Genomic DNA, 18,284 nt, shown 5'->3' with positions numbered 1-18,284 from the left:
CGCCGACCTTGCTGCACTTCATTTTCTTGCCTTGGCACTGGCTACCGATTTTTGGTTTTCCGGCCACTTTTCCTGCAAATTCATCATGCCCGAGTGAGATAGGATAAAATGTAAATATTTACTCTAAAATGAACAGAATGTGATTGAAATAAACGATGCACAATGCAAAACACACACAGAATAATGCAATAAAACACGTAAAAACGACACATATCAGCAGTCGATTCAGTATTCATCCTGGTAGCAGAAAAATGTACAATGATTTGAAAAGACAGTTCTGATGGAAACAAATGAAAGTTGATATTGCTGAATTTGTATCCTAGTGTCTAAATTGCCAACAGGTGAAAGCCGAAAAAAAGAAACCCGGAGGTTTGTTACAGAGCTTGCCGATTCCTGAATGGAAATAGGATCACATTTCCATGAATTTGTGACGAAGCTATCGAGATCGTCCCGAGGTTGAGATGCGATTTGAGCCGTGATTGACAGATTGACAAAATCTGCATCTTTTATTCCGTACAAGATGACGTACCGACATGACCGGATGGCAGAGATTTATGTCAGAGAAGTGGTCAGATTGCACGCAGTGCCGAAGTCGATTGTATCAGACCGTGATCATCGGTTTACTTCGCACTTCTGGCAGAGTTTGCAGCAGGATCTAGGTACGAAGTTATATCTGAGTACCGCATATCATCCACAGACCGACGAACAGTCAGAGCAGACTCTCCAGACATTGGAGGATATGCTGAGAGCTGTATTGCTTGATTTTAGCACTAATTGGCAGGATTCATTGCCACTTTGTGAGTTCTCGTACAACAACAGCTATCAGACGAGTATTGAGATGGCTTCTTTTGTGGCGTTGTACGGTAAGAGGTGCAGATCCCCTCTGTATTGGGATGATATCTCTGAGGCACCTGAGATTGGACCTGATATGATCAGAGATATTACTAAAAGTGAAGCTGATTCAAAAGAGAATGAAGGCAGCTCAGGATAGAAAAGCCAAATATGCCAATGTTTGACGTAGACCAATGTATTTGAGGCCGGAGACATAGTATTTTTGAGGATTTCACATTTCAGAGGAGTTTTCAGATTTGACAAGAAAGAGAAGCTGTCTCCACGATACATTGGGCCATACGAGATTCTCGAGAAGATAGGAGATCGTGCCTATCGACTCGCATTACCGCCTTCATTATCTGGGATACATAATGTCTTTCATGTATCATTATTGCAAAAGTACATGCCAGATGCTTCACATATCGTTCAGTCAGACGAGGCCGAACTTGATGAGACACTGAGTTACTTCGAAAAGCCGATCCAGATTCTCGATCGGAAAGAAAGACAGCTCAGAACGAAGACAATTCCGCTTGTGAAAGTTCAGTGGAGTCGTCATGGCATTGAAGAAGCTACCTGGAGACTGAATCAGACATGACACAGAGATTCCGAGAGTTATTTCACTGATGTGAGTTTTCTATTCAGCTTCTGTTATACCTTATTATAGATATGATTTAATTGCCTGTGATTTCGAGGACGAAATCGTATCTTTGGGGGGAGAAATGTAATGTCCGAGATTTTTATTCTGGTAATATGTAATTATTGATTATGATTTGATATGATTATGAAGGATCGCTCCGAGACTCGATTTGGGGTTTCTTGTGAGATTTGATGTGCGAGGGCAGTACCTCTCGCTCACATGTGCGACATGATGTGTGCACATGCGTGAAATGGGCAGAAGACCTCGCGCATATGCGCGATGTGAGTGTGCGCATATGCGCGAGTCATACGCGAAGCCAATTGCAATTCCAGAGAACCTCACGCATATGCGCGGAAGGAGGGCACGCATATGCGCGAGCTGCCGAGAAGAGATGTGCGGAGACCAGTAGGTCTCGTGCATATGCGCCGGTTAAGGTCGCGCATATGCGCGAGACGTGCAACACCTAGGAAGAGCCACTTTGTCATGGCATGCAAGATATAAATATAAATATATATATATTTTATATATATATATATATATATATAACATTCAGAAACGAGAGAGAAACTCAGGGAAAGGCTTCAACTTTCTTCGACGTAGAGAATCGTGATTTGCGAAAAATCTAACCTTCCGATTTTGATATCCGACTTCAGTGCTGTGTTCCTATCGATGCAGGCTTCATACAGTCGTAAGTTTCTTATGTTTTTGATATGATTTGAAATTATGATATTGAAGGAATCGGATAGGATTCATAAATGATATTCTTGACATGTTAGACATCGTATAATCGAAATCGGACTGAAGTACGGTTACCATATGAAATTGTTATGATTTTCCGAATGGATTTGACTGAGATTTGATATCAGATTTGCATTGTTATCGATTATGAGTTGCAGGAATAGATATTTGACTGATATTGTATTGCTGGGTAGATTGAGTTTGTACTGTTATGCTGTTGAAACATGATTTGATTGAATTCTGATTATATCCAGTCTTGATTGAGTGGCGTATTGATATTGTATTCCTCGCTATTGTCATTTCCAGATTGAGTATTGACAGATTTGAATGAGAGACTTCGACAGATTCAGATTGATAGAACGAAAGGTATAAATAAATGTTGATTCAGGATTGCACAACTCGAGTTGGATTTGACTTGAGTTTCCCTAAATCACATACCTTATTTTATTGCATTGATATCTGCAATTTATGAGATTGATATGTTTGGTCTATTGATTTATAGGCAGAGTATGTATTGAGTTCTAGGCTGATGTGCCTAGTCTTTGGCTGATGTGCCAAGTCTTCGGCTGAGTCGCCAAGACACTGGGTGTGTTAATTATATCGATGTTGCTTAAGAGTTGATTCATTCCTATCGCTGAGATTCGATATATGTGCCAATGTCCAGGAACTGGGATCCCTAGATTAGAGATGAGTTGAGTCTGTGATGACGAGTCACGAGTTGATTTACAGTGTTATATCATTTCATGTTTTCAGATTTTGATACATGTTATTGATATGTGTTTCATTCTTTATATTGTTTATATGATTGTATGTATACATTATTTATACTGGGATGTATTTCTCACCGAAGTTATCCGGCTGTTGTTGTGTTTGTATGTGTGCATAACAACAGGTGGGACAGGATCAGGAACAAGAAGAGGATGAGAGATTAAGGATAAGCGTGGAGATCTGGACTTAGAAATAGATTTGATCTTCAGCACTTGATGTAGTAGTTGAACACTAGATAAGATATATGTTTTTGTACAAGACTTGTACGTTAAGATTGATATGTATATCAGACTGATTACATTACGTTTCCGCATTTGTATTTAAAAAAAAAATTATATCCCACATTACTTAATTGTTACATTTGATATTAATAAAGATTAAGAAATGAATTAGGTTCGGGTCCCCACAAGTATGGTCCCTTCAACACATATATCCTAATCGAATATGCAACCTTTAGTGTATAAAAAGTTTCATTAGAATTTTTTATAATGATATGATGTATATTTCAATAATTATAGTGGTTTATGTGTTACTAGGGAACTACATCACCTTCAACCACATCTTACTCTAGCTAGAGTTCCTTGCACTATTAACTTATCATATTACATATGATATCCCCACCCGTAGGTGAGTGTGAATCACAAACTACAACGCATTGGCTCCCATGTATGTCAAAACTACACTCAATCTCGCCACCTAATGATCCTCACGGAGTCGGTAAACGAGTCAAAGAGCAGCACTCATACGTAGAGCCTCCATGTTTTCTTGGATCAAAAGTTTAATGATGTACAACAACATCCACATAATAATTTACTCGATAAATGATAACCACTTGAAAATTCCGAGGGAATGTTGTTCAGTTACTCATCATATGATCACCCATATGTATGATATGACATTTCATATCCCTACCAATTAAACTTGGTGTATATCATCAGATATGTTGTTCTGGATCTTGAGCGACTTTTATCCTTATTTAGATGGCTGAATTGACTATGAATGAGTTTAGTATATATAGTAACTTCTAAAGGAATTTAATGATCAAATGCGACTAGTATGACCTCATTGTACCATAGTAAGATTTTTATCTATGAAGCTTGCATAGGTAAAAATATATAGTAAATTCCATAATGTACAATAAATAAAATATTATTTAAATAAAGTTAATTCGTAAGAAGAGTCAATGAAGTCCAAGCCATAAGTTGGCTTGCTCGGAACCTACTCTAAAAAAAATGAGTATTTTTCAGTAATGAAGGGGGAGCAAGAGGAGGCGGAGATTGTCCCGAGCTATCCTGAAAAAGTTACCCGAGTAGCGAAGGATCTAAAAAGGGAGGTAAAATCTGAACTCCTTGAATGTTTCAAAAAGAGCTCAAATGTTTTTGCCTAGACATATGATAAATTGAATAGAATTGAAACTTTGGTTGCAAAGATTAAACTTAACGTTGGCCCTGAAACTCGGTCAGTGAAGCAAATGAAGATGCACTTCAGGCCAAAGAAGGATAGGGTCATCGAAGAGGAGGTCTAAAAAATGTTGAGGGTATGTCATATCAGAGAAGTTCAATTCCTCACTTGGAATTCTAACATGGTTGTTGGAAACTAAATTCAGTGATTTTACAAACTAAGCTTCGAAACATATTAGAATAACTGTTCAAAGACAACGAGCTTAACTGACTCAAATATTACAACTGTTAGTTGTCATTAGCTGAAGATTAATGCGTATCAGCTAAATATTATCCACGTCATCAGTTGAAGCAAAATCTAACTGACTGAGCAGTTGGGAACTGATCAGTTGAAAACAATCAGTAATGAGTTTTCCAGCAAAGCATCTTTCAGCTGATCTCCCAGTTGAACACGTCATCAGTTGAGAACGAAAAACGACAAATAGTACAACAGAGTGCAACTAGTAGTGGAACGCCACATTTCAGATATTGCAGTGTACAAATGTAAGAGAATATCGACATGGCAATCAACGGATATAAAGATTCAAATGATCTTTAATATTACCGTTGAGAGGGAAGCCTATAAATAGGTGATGAAGGCAGCTGAGAAAAATACCCACTCGAACTACTATTCTATTCAAGCTTGCTGTTACTCTGCTAAAATCACCACTCGTATTTGAATATCAAAAGCTCACTCTTATCAGATTTATCAGTAGCAATCAAGGCTATTTTTATGAGCTTGCTAGCTCTTTGAAATCTTTGTTAAGATTCATTTAGTTGTGTTACATTTAGTCACGTACTGTAAAGGTTATTGTGAACTAAGAGTTTCAGTTTGGCAGTGTTAAGTCCAAACTGAAGTGGTTCAGTATAACATGTGTATTCGATCAAAGTCTTTTAGTGAAAATCCTATCTTCGTGATAGATGGGGTGACATAGGAGTTATTCTATTCTCCAAACATCCAGAAACATATCATGTGTTCTTTATTTCAGTTACTATCAGTTATTCTATCTTTCAGTCAGTTTACTTCCGCAACTTTTTTTCAGTTAAACAGATTGTTATCGACTGACGAGATACCGAGTGTCATTTTGTCATTAAATTGAACCCATTATTCGAAAAGAATTTATAATCAGTGAGTGTTTATTCAACCCCCCTTCTAAACACTTATCACCTACTAACTGATCCTTTGAAGTGGTATCAGAGCGGTTGTATCTTGTTTAAGAATAATTCTACTCAAACTATTCATCATGTCTTCCTTCAACAAGATCCCAATGTTTTTCAGAGAAGACTTCGATGATTGGAAAATCAGGATGCAGGCTCACTTACCTGAATAAGACGATGATATGTGGTACGTCATCACTGATGGACCAATGAAGATTCTGAAAGCCAAAACAGCAGTTGCAATCACCGATGGGGCACCTCATAGAATTGAAAAGCCCAGAGATGAGTGGACTGCTGATGAGAAAAGAAAAGCAAATCTGGATAACGTGGCAAAGGATATACTGTACAAAATGCTGGATAAAATAACTTTCAGCAAGATCAAAATGTGTAAGACAACTAAAGAAATTTGGGAAAAGCTGATCCAGCTTTGTGAAGGGAATGAACAAACCAAAGAGAATAAACTTTATGTTGCTGTTCAGAAGTTCGATAATATCAAAATGAGAACTGGAGAATCGATGCATAAGTATGATGAAAGAGTCAGATGTATTATCAATGAACTAAATGCACTTGGAAAAGTGTATAACAAAAAAGAAGTTGCATTAAAAGTGATCAGAGGTCTTCCCAAGGAGTGGGACGTTAAGACAATGGCAATGAGAGAGTCCAAGGATCTAAACATGGTTGAGATTCATGACCTATTTGCTGATATGAAGGCCTATGAGTTTGAGCTGCAAACTAAAGAAGGAGAACCCTCTACTCCAGCAGTCCCAACTGCCTTAGCTGCTGTAAGACAGAACCAACTGGTTCAGTCGAGAAGGTTGCTGATCAACTAAGAAATGATGCCATGTCATTGTTAATCAAAAAATTCGGAAGATTTATGAGGAAAAATCAATGGAACTTCCATAAACATTATTAGAGAAATAATTCTAAAGAGGAATCAAACGCTTGCTACAACTGTGGCAAACCCGGTCACTTCATTGCTGACTGTGTCAAACCTAAGAAGGACAGTCAAGGCTCGACTGAAATAAAGAAGAAGTCATATTAGCACAAGAGGAGACCCAAGGATGATAAGAAATCTTTCAGGAAGAAGCATGAGGTACTCTTAGCTGAAGAGAGTAAATCAAAATGGGCAGAAACTGACAGCGAAGAGTCAGAGCCAGAAACCTCATGCACTTCTAGTGATGGTGAAGAGGAAGTGAAGTGTCTAATGGCTGGTGGTACAGAAGTGGAGTCAAGCAGTCAACAGTTATTTGACTTTAGCTCAACTGATTTCACTAGAGAAGAACTCATTTCAACTCTTCATGACATAGTTAGTGAGTACTACAAGCTTGCCTTATCTTTTGAAAAAGCCAGAGCAAAGCAAAATGATCCCAAAGACAATAAAACTAAAACTAATGAATCAGTTGATGTGTTGAGTCTAAAAGGAGAAATTGCTGAGCTCAATTCTGAAAGAAGCAGGAATCAATCAATGATTCAGAAGTTGATGCTTGAAAATTCAAAGCAAACTGAGCTTATTCAGGCTTGGAACAAATCATCTACTGCATTAACTGATATACAGAACTCACAGAAATCAGTTACTCATAAAACTGGTTTAGGGTTTAGTAACTAAGATGAAATGCCTTCCAATGATACTCGACCAAAATTGAATATGGATAAAGGGAAATACAATCACTTTGTCAAATCAATTGTGGTACAAGAACAAATTGAGCCAAGTAAACTGGTTGAACAGACTACTGAAAGTACGAACAAGGCTAAAAGATATGGTATTAGTTATAGCCCAAAAGTTTTAACTGACTCACGCAGTCAGTCGTCAAAAAGATTCAGCAGGAATTATTCAAATGGCTACTCCAATTACTATAACAAAAAGCCAGTTCAAAAAAGATATCGGCTGAACAATCAGTTGAACAAAGCCAAATCACATGTTGTCTCATCTACAGACTACACACCAAGCACACACAAATCGAGAAAGACCATCCGGAATACGGAAACTGGACAGTCGGTTAGACTGATCCAAGTCTGGATTCCTAAATGATTAATCAATTTTGGACGCAAATAGAAAAGGGTACCAATATTATATTTTGTGTGTGATTGCAGGTAACATGTACAAGCAAGGAATCAATCTGGTACTTGGATAGTAGATGCTCACGACACATTACAGGAGATGCAAATTTGTTATCTCAACTGATCAAATACACTGGACCAAACATCAGTTTCGGATATAATTCTAAAAGTAAAACTGTGGCTAAGGGTAAGCTTATCCATGGTAACTTTATCATTAATGATGTTTTATTAGTTGAGAATCTCAAGTATAATCTGATTAGCATTAGCCAGTTATGCGATAATGGATTCTAAGTTCAGTTTGACAATCATTCTTGTTCAGTCAAAGATGCAACTGATGAGGTCGTACTAACTGACAAACGGTGTGGAAATATTTACAAAGTCAGCTGGAATGATCAATCTTATGTACCAGTATGTTTCATTGCTTCAAAATCTTCTAAAAACTGGTTGTGGCATAAGAGATTAAACCACTTGAACTTTAAATCTATTGCATATCCGAGTAGTCACGATCTTGTCACTGGTTTGCCCAAAATGGATATTACAAAAGATAAAATTTGCTCAGCATGTCAGTTTGGTAAACAAGTTAAATATCCTTTTAAAAAATAGGGCAGTAAATCTTCTTCCCGATGCTTAGAGCTATTACATATGGATCTATTGGTCCAATACCAGTCATGAGCTTAGGGGAAATGAAATACACCTTGGTGGTTGTAGATGCTTTTTAAGGATTTACTTGGGTCATTTTTCTCAAATCCAAAGACCAAACTGCTGCTCAACTGATCAAGCTTTTCAAAAGAATATTAAACGAGAAATCAGTTGGAATTGATAGAATCAGATCCGATCGAGGAACTGAATTCATCAATCAAATTCTTTCAATTTTTAAGAAAATGCTGGAATTATGCATGAGCTATCAGCAGCTATGTGGGGACCCGGACGCTAATCATTCTCTTAATCATCATTTGGGACAATTTATTCAATTATAATAAACAGTGTCTAAATTTTTTTCTTTTTAAAATACAGTATTAAATGCGGAACGTAATGGAATACATTCTAATATACATGTCAGTATTAAAGTACAAGTCTTGTACTATATACAATCATTCAAACTAAGGTTTAACAACTAAATATCAAGTGTCCAAACCCTATCTCTAATCAAGCTCCGAAGTCTCCACTCTAATCCCGATCTCTCTTTATCTCCTCGACCCCGATCCTGTCCCACCTGTTGCCATGCACACATACAAACACGACAACAGCCGGATAACTCCGGTGAGAATAAAATCCCAGTATAACTCAATGAAACATGCAATCATATAACCAATGTAAAAGCATGTAACAACTATCAGTAATATGTATCAAATTTGAAAACATAATCAATATAAAACTGTCAATCAGACTCGTGACTCCACGTCTCAGACTAGACTCAATCCTCGTCTAGAGATCCCGGTTTCCTAGACGTTGGCATTCCTATATCGAATTCAGTAATAGAAGAAACTCGAATTCTATTCAATCGATATAACCAAACATCTGGTGTCTTGACCTATCTGTCAAAAACTGTGGCATTATCGTCAATTCACTATCTTGTGACAATGTGCAATGTGCCAGTGACGAGTCCATCACTATCGGCACTTATGTCACAAGATCACTCGTCTAATACTCATCTAATACATGCTTCTATAAATCAATAAAACAAGCATATCAATTCAAATCAATGTAAATAATAACAATAAGTATGTGATTTAGGGAAACTCAAGTATATCCTACTCGAGTCGTTCTCCCGGTACCACATTGACTTATACCTTTCGTTCGTAGTCTCGGTCTGAAGAAATGGGAAGTTCTGAATTCAAGACTGTCTCTATCAATCTGAAATGACATATCAGAGAATAGCAATATCAACATTCCATTCCCAATTCAATACTAACTCCGATCAATCTGAATCTAATTCAAAATCAACGGCATAACGGACAATCCCGATATCCCCGTCAATACAATATCAACAGATATCAATCACAAATCAAAACCAATATCTAATACAATCCATAATCAATCAATCATCCAAATTCGTCCAATTTCAATCGATATAATGAGAAAATCATAACAATTCCATAATCAATCTGTTCTTCGATCTGACTTCGACTCTACGATGTCTAGTATTCTCAGAACACATAATAATAATCAAATAACAATTCCTCCAATATCAGTAATTTCAAATGATAACAGAACTTAAAAAAACTTACATCCTGTGGTAGCTTTCGACGAGATTATCATAAAACTGTGCTCGGATCGAAATTCTGATAACCGGATTTGGCACAATCAAATTTCTAAGTTAAAATGAAGTTTGAGAATTTCACGAAGCTCTTCCCTCGATTCTTTCTCTAGAATTTAAGAAGGAAATGAAAATTGTTTACATATCAAGTGCATGGTTGTGACAAGTGTCCCACTCAAATCATTAATTGCACTTTAGCCCCTGAAAAATCTTCATTATTTGCGATTTGGTCCTCACAACTCTTTTTAATTCAATCTCAATCCTACTAATTACAAAAACCGTGGAATCTAATTCATTATTCCAAAATTTGTAAATTATATAATCTCGGATTAAAATGATAAAATCTCGGGCCTTACAATTCTCCCCCTCTGAGACATGATTTCGTCCTCGAAATCGCAGGCAATCAAATCATATCAATAAGAAGGTATAACAGAAGCTAAACAGAAAGCTTACATCAATTGGAATAACTCTTGGAACTCTCGTCTCATGTCTGATTCAGTCTTCCAGGTGGTTTCCACAATGCCATGATGAGTCCATTGAACTTTCACAAGAGGAATAGTCTTCGTTCTGAGTTGCTTTTCCTTACGATCGATAATCTGGATCGGTTTCTCGACATAACTTAGACTTTCGTCAAGTTCTGCCTCGTCTGGCTGAATAATATGAGAATCATCAGAGAGATACTTCCGCAGCATAGATACATGAAAGAGATCGTGTACTCCAGATAGAGAAGGCGGCAATGCAAGTCGATAGGCACGATCTCCTATCTTCTCAAGAATCTCGTACGGTCCAATAAATCAGTGGAGACAACTTTCCTTTCTTGCCAAATCTGACAACTCCTCCGAAAGGTAAAATCTTCAAGAACACTTGGTCTCCTGCCTCAAATACCAATGGTATACGTCGAACATTCGCATATTTGGCCTGTCTATCTTGAGCTGCCTTCATTCTTTTCTGTATTAGCTTCACTTTCTCAGTCATATCTCTGACCAGGTCAGATCCAATCTCGGGAACCTCAGAGATATCATCCCAATAAAGGGAGATCGACATTTCTTACCGTACAACGCTTCAAACGGTACCATCTCAATACTCGTTTGATAGCTGTTGTTGTACGAAAACTCACAAAGTGGTAATGCATCTTGCCAATTAGTGCTAAAATCAAGCACTACAGTTCTCAGCATATCTTCCAGTGTCTGGATCGTCCGCTCTAACTGTCCGTCAGTCTGTGCATGATATGCGGTACTCAGATGTAACTTCGTACCTAGAGCCTGCTGCAAACTCTGCAAGAAGTGCGAAGTAAACCGAGGATCACGGTCTGAAACAATCAACTTCGGCACTCCGTGCAATCTAACCACTTCTCTGACATAAATATCGGCCATGTGGTCATGTCTGTATGTCATCTTGTATGGAATAAAGCATGCAGATTTGGTCAATCGATCAATCACGACCCAAATCACATCACAACCTCTGGAGGATCTTGGTAATTGCGTCACAATCCCATTTCCATTCAAGAATCGATAAAATGTGCAGTAGACCTCATGGTTTCTTTCTTTCCGCATTCACATGTTGGCAATTCAGACACTTGAATACAAATTTAGTAACATCAGATTTCATCTATTTCCACCAATACTGTGTTTTCAAATCATTATATATTTTTCTGCCACCAGGATGATTGTTAAAACGACTGCTGTGCGCTTCTTCTAGTAACCGCTATCTCAAATCTGAAACATTCGGCACAACAATACGGTTATTCACATACAAAACACCGTCACGAACCTGATATTCCAATTGATGTCCAGCTTTGATCATAGCAATAAAATTCTGCACATTCTGATCAACTCTCTGTCCCTCTTTGATTCTCAATATCAATTCTGGTTCAGCTCGAATAACACACAATCTCATAGGCTGACAATCTGTTTCAAAAGCTAATCCAGACAAACAGCAATCTTCTATCAAATTCAAAACACCAATTGTCGATAAATATAAGGAACATACCTTTTGACTCAGTGCATCTGCTGCTGCATTGGATTTCCTCGAATGGTACTTGATTTCACAATCAAAATCTTTCAATAAATCAAGCCATCTTCGCTGCCTCATAGGACAGCTGTAAGGCTTCGAAGGACATACAGAATATCATTTTAGAAAAGTTTCCCCTGACCAATTAGAAACAAAAAGAAATAGAAACATAGTTCTTGATCCTAGATCCACTTTATCTTTCCTTAGTAAACAAGAGTACAGCAGCTAGTTTAGAAGTGGGGATATCCATAGCTAGAAAGTCCAAACCATAAGGGTTGTCTTGCACGCAGAAGTCTTTCGGAGTGAATGGAAAGTATGATAGCTCATTGATTCATAACTCTTAACTCCTAGCTCTCCGCTCATAGCTCATAAAGAAGATCTCGTCATCCAATTCATGATCTGGAATTGGCAGCCATCGTCTTTGCATTTAAGATATAGTGACACTACCTGTACGGTGAGAAATTCAAGATCTATTCTGATCATAAGAGCCTGAAGTATCTGTTTTCACAGTCCGAGCGAGGAAAGGATGGGGCTTCAGCTGTCTTCGGGCATAAGCGATAACATGTCCTCGCTGCATCAAAACACAACCCAATCCTCGGTGAGAAGCATCACAATAAACTAAAAAATCACCAGTACGTGATGGAATCGTCAAAATCGGTGCACTTGTCAGTCTTTTCTTTAGTTCAAGAAAACTGGTCTCACAATCTTTAGACCACACAAACGGAGCATTTTTCTGAGTCAACTGAGTAATCAGTTTGGCAATGCTCGAGAAATCTTTAATAATGCCCAGATAATATCCTGCCAAACCCATAAAATTGCGAATCTCGGGCACTGGTGTCGGTCTCGGCCAAGAAATCACGGCTTCAACCTTACTGGGATCAACTTATATACCGTCTCCGGATATAATATGCCCAGAAATAAACCTGTCTCAACCAAAACTCACATTTCGACAGTTTAGCATACAGTTTCTCAGCCCTCAGAATTTTTAACACAGTTCTTAAATGCTCAGCATGCTCAATCATATTCTTCGAATATATCAAAATGTCATCAATGAATATAATTACAAACTCATCGAGGTATCTCTGAAAAACACGGTTCATCAATCCCATAAATACAGCCGGTGCATTCGTCAAACCAAATGGCATGACAATAAATTCATAATGTCCATACCTGGTTCTGAATGTTGTATTCGAGATATCAAAATCCCTGACTCTCAGCTGATGGTATCCTAGATCTTAGATCGATCTTGGAGTATATAGATGAAGCCTACAACTGATCAAACAGATCATCAATACGAGGCAAGGATATTTGTTCTTTACCGTTTGTTTGTTCAGTTGCCGCTAGTCGATACAAAGCCTCATCGAACCATCTTTCTTTCTCACAAACAGTACTGGAGCAACCCAAGGAGACACACTCAGTCTGATATACCCCTTGGCCAGTAAATCCTCCAACTGTTCTTTCAACTCTTTCAACTCAATCGGTGCCATTCGGTATGGAGTTCTAGATATCGGAACTGTACCTGGTATCAATTCAATGCTGAAGTCTATCTCTCGAATCGGAGGCAAACCAGGAATTTCATCTGGAAAGACATAAGCAAACTCACACGCCACTGGCAAGTCCGCCAATGATGGACTCGATTTCAGTAGATCAACTGAGTAAACAAGGAATCTATCCGCTCCTTTCTGCAATAATCGAGTCATATTCATAGCAGATATCAAAGGAATTCTGGATCGAGAACCCTTACCATAAAATTTCCACACCTCATCCATTTCAGGTCTGAATCTCACAATCTTCATACTGCAGTATACAAGATCTAACAGACTTCATTGATATCAAACATGTCCCTAATGGAGAAGAGCAGACACTACCGCAGACAATGACTCAACAGGAAAAGCATGAATCAATGCAAATCGTTCAGAAATAAAAGTATTTTAAGCACCGGTATCAATCAATAAATATGCAGAGTAACCACATCAAGAACACTTACCTGCAACAACATCATCCGGTGCTTCCTGAGCCTGCTCCTCAGTAAAAGAGAACACTCTGGCCTGCTGTCTAAGAGGCTGGCTGACTGTCTGGCTTCCTCCTGGCCTCTGTTGTGACTGAGATGGTGCTGGCTGAAATGAATGGACTGCAGCTGGTCGTCTACCAATCTGAGCTACTGATCCAGATGACTCGGCACCCTGGGATCTTTGAGAATCTCTCTGGGGACAAAATTTAGCAAAGTGTCCCTGCTGTCTACAAATGCGACAACTGCCAAATACTCCTTGGCACTGCTTAGTGGAATGCTTCCCTCCACAAGTGTTGCAATAAGGTCCTGTATAACTCTGGCCCTGACCGGTCTGTCTTGAGCCACTAGAACTGGATGAACTGCTTCCAGATCTTTTGAATTGCTTTCCTCTTGCTTTCAGGAAATCCTTCTTTCCGCCACTGCTGCTGCCACCCTCAAATCGGGGAGGTGGTTGCTGTGGTCTCGGTGCTGAAGGCAAAAACGAAGCTCCTCTCTGTCTCATCAGAACGGCTTCGGCTCCCTTCGCTCTGTTCAAGGCATCAGTAAAGTTGTTTGGTCTCCCAGTGTTCACCAAGGTAAAAATTTCAGGATTCAGGCCATTAATGAACTGGTCCGCAACAGACTCGTCATTTTGGCCACATGTGGAGCAAATCGTAGCAGTGTAGAGAACTTGGCCACATATTCCTCGATATTCAGTTGACCCTGTCTCAAGTTTGCAAACTCTGCTCCCTTATCCTTCCTGTACGACACTGGAAAGAACCTCTGATAAAATTCAGTTTTAAACACATTCCAGGTAATAACAGTACCTCGATGCTCCAATGCCCGCTTGGTTGTAATCCACCAGTTCTTTGCAACATCATGCAACTGGTGCCCTATCAGTTTCACTCTCCGCACATCAGTGTAATCCAAAGACTCGAACAACATTTCAATATCATCTAACCAACTCTCGCAATCAACTGCTATCTCAGTACCCTTCAGTGTCGGTGGATGAAATGACTGAAATCTCTTCAACAATGTCTCCATTGGTGTTGCTGTAACATCCATTGGAGGATTCGAAATGCTACCCCGTTCAAGTATTCTTCGGGGATGCATATATGATTATCAAAAGGGTTAGAAACCAATACAACAAATCTTTTTCAGTCCTCCTCTGATCATCTTACTGCTGATCAAGAATCGGCTCTGATTCGTTCTCAATAACACATGTTTTCAAATCAATTCAGATAAACAGATAAACATGCATTATAAAGTAGTAAATCAAGCTAGCAATCAAAAGCAAGGAAAGAAAACTCATTCTACCCCGCTCACTAGCTCCTATCTCAATCTAAAGGATCTATCGCTCTGATACCACCTGTTGTGGGGACCCAGACGCTAATCATTCTCTTAATCATCATTTGAGACAATTTAATCAATTATAATAAACAGGGTCTCAATTTTTTTCTTTTTAAAATACAGTATTAAAAATGCGGAATGTAATGGAATACATTCTAATATACATGTCAGTATTAAAGTACAAGTCTTGTACTATATACAATCATTCAAACTAAGGTTTAACAACTAAATATCAAGTGTCCAAACCCTATCTCTAATCAAGATCCGAAGTCTCCACTCTAATCCCGATCTCTCTTTATCTCCTCGACCCCGATCCTATCCCACCTATTGCCAAGCACACATACAAACACGACAACAGTCGGATAACTCCGGTTAGAATAAAATCCCAGTATAACTCAATGAAATATGCAATCATATAACAAATGTAAAAGCATGTAACAACTATCAGTAATATGTATCAAATCTGAAAACATAATCAATATAAAACTGTCAATCAGACTCGTCACTCCATGTCTCAGACTAGACTCAATCCTAGTCTAGGGATCCCGGTTTCCAGACGTTGGCATTCCTATATCAAATTCAGTAATAGAAGAAACTCAAATTCTATTCAATCGATATAACCAAACATCCGGTGTCTTGACATATCCGTCACAGACTGTGGCACTATCGCCAATTCACTATCTTGTGACAATGTGCAATGTGCCAGTGACGATTCCATCACTATCGGCACTTATGTCACAAGATCACTCGTCTAATAATCATCTAATACATGATTCTATAAATCAATAGAACAAGCAGATCAATTCAAATCAATGTAAATAATAACAATAAATATGTGATTTAGGGAAACTCAAGTATTTCCTACTCGAGTCGTTCTCCCGGTACCACATTGACTTATACCTTTCGTTCGTAGTCTCGGTCTGAAGAAATGGGAAGTTCTGAATTCAAGACTGTCTCTGTCAATCTGAAATGACATATCGAGAATAGAAATATCCACATTGCATTCCCAATTCAATACTAACTCTGATCAATCTAATTCAAAATCAACGGCATAACGGACAATCCCGATATCCCCGTCAATACCATACCAACAGATATCAATCACAAATCAAAACCAATATCTGATACAATCCATAATCAATCAATCATCCAAATCCGTCCAATTTCAATCGATATAATCAGAAAATCATAACAATTCCATAATCAATCTGTTCTTCGATATGACTTTGATTCTACGATTTCTAGTATTCTCAGAACACATAATAATAATCAAATAACAATTACTCCAATATCATAATTTCAAATGATAACAGAACTCAAAAAAACTTACATCTTGTAGTAGCTATCGACGAGATTATCATAAAACTGTGCTCGGATCGAAATTCTGATAACCGGATTTGGCACAATCAAATTTCTAAGTTAAAATGAAGTTTGAGAATTTCACAAAGCTCTTCCCTCGATTCTTTCTCTGGAAGTTAAGAAGGAAATGAAGATTGTTTACATATCAAGTGCATGGTGGTGACAAGTGTCCCACTCAAATCATTAATTGCACTTTAGCCCCTGAAATATTCATTATTTGCGATTTGGTCCTCACAGCTCTTTTTAATTCAATTTCAATCCTACTAATTACAAAAACCATGGAATCTAATTCATTATTCCAAAATTCGTAAATTAAATAATCTCGGATTAAAATGATAAAATCTCGGGCCTTACAAGCTAGAACTCCTCTGCAAAATAGTGTAGCTGAGAGGAGAAATCGGACCCTTAAAGAAGCTGATAGAACAATGCTTGTTGATTCTGGTATTTCTCAAAGGTTTTGGGCAGAGGCAGTAAACACTGCGTGTTATACTCAGAAAAGATCGATTTTTTAAAACACCTTATGAGATATGGCATGGACGAAAAAGTGTGGTTTCTTACTTCAAAATATACGGCGGAGATGTTTTATTCTTTACAATGGCAAAAATAATTTAAAAGCCTTTGATGCTAAATCTGCAGAGGGAATATTTTTAGGATATGCGTCAGTTAAAAAAGCTTATAGAGTCTTTAATAAGAGCACATTAAATGTTGAAGAGTATATACATGTTGTTTTTGATGAAACTGTACTAACTGATAAGCCAAATGATCCAGTTGAGCTAGTTGATCGATTTACAGATATCAGTTTGGAGGATGATCATGAAGAAGAAAATCATATCAATCGAAACATCCTTCAAACACCTGAACCTGAAATTGTGGATCAATCAGTTGAACAAGAAGTAGTTCCTGATAATCAGTTGGAGGAGCCTATTGAGAATATTCTATTACCAACTGATGCAGCAACTGAAACTGAAAACATTCAGTTGCCTACTGAAGAAATTGTTGTTACAGAAGCAACAAATGCTGAACTCAGATGGAAGAAATCACATCCTCCAGAATTGGTGATAGGTAATCTATTTGACCCGGTAAGAACAAGGAATCAAATGCACAATCTATTTATTCATTCAACTTTTGTATCGCAATTGGAACCGAAGAAAACTGATGAAGCTCATGTTGATCCAACTGGACAAATGCAATGCAAGAGGAGCTGAATCATTTTACCCATAACAAAAATTTCAAAAACTGTTATAAGTACAAAATGGGTGTACAGGAATAAACTGAATGAAGATGGTTCTGTTGTGCGCAACAAGGCGAGACTGGTAGCACAAGGATATAGGCAAGAATAAGGAATTGATTACGATGAAACATATGCACCAGTTTCAAGACTGGAAGCTATCATAATATTCCTTGCCTATGCATCATTCAAAAAATTCAAAGTCTACCAGATGGATGTAAAGATTGCAATCCTGAATGGCCAGTTGCAAGAGGAAGTCTACGTTGAACAACCTCCAGGTTATGTCAATCATCATTTTCCTGATCATGTCTACCATTTGAACAAAGCCTTATATGGTCTTAAACAAGCTTCAAGAGCTTGGTATGAAACTCTTTCAAAATTCCTAACTGATCACGATTTTTCTGTTGGATCAGTTGATATGACATTGTTCAAATATTCAAAGAATGATCACATTTTAGTCG

Source organism: Primulina eburnea, chromosome 9, assembly GCF_022965805.1.
Source record: "Primulina eburnea isolate SZY01 chromosome 9, ASM2296580v1, whole genome shotgun sequence".
Taxonomy (NCBI): Eukaryota; Viridiplantae; Streptophyta; class Magnoliopsida; order Lamiales; family Gesneriaceae; genus Primulina; species Primulina eburnea.
This window is presented reverse-complemented; position numbering follows the sequence as displayed.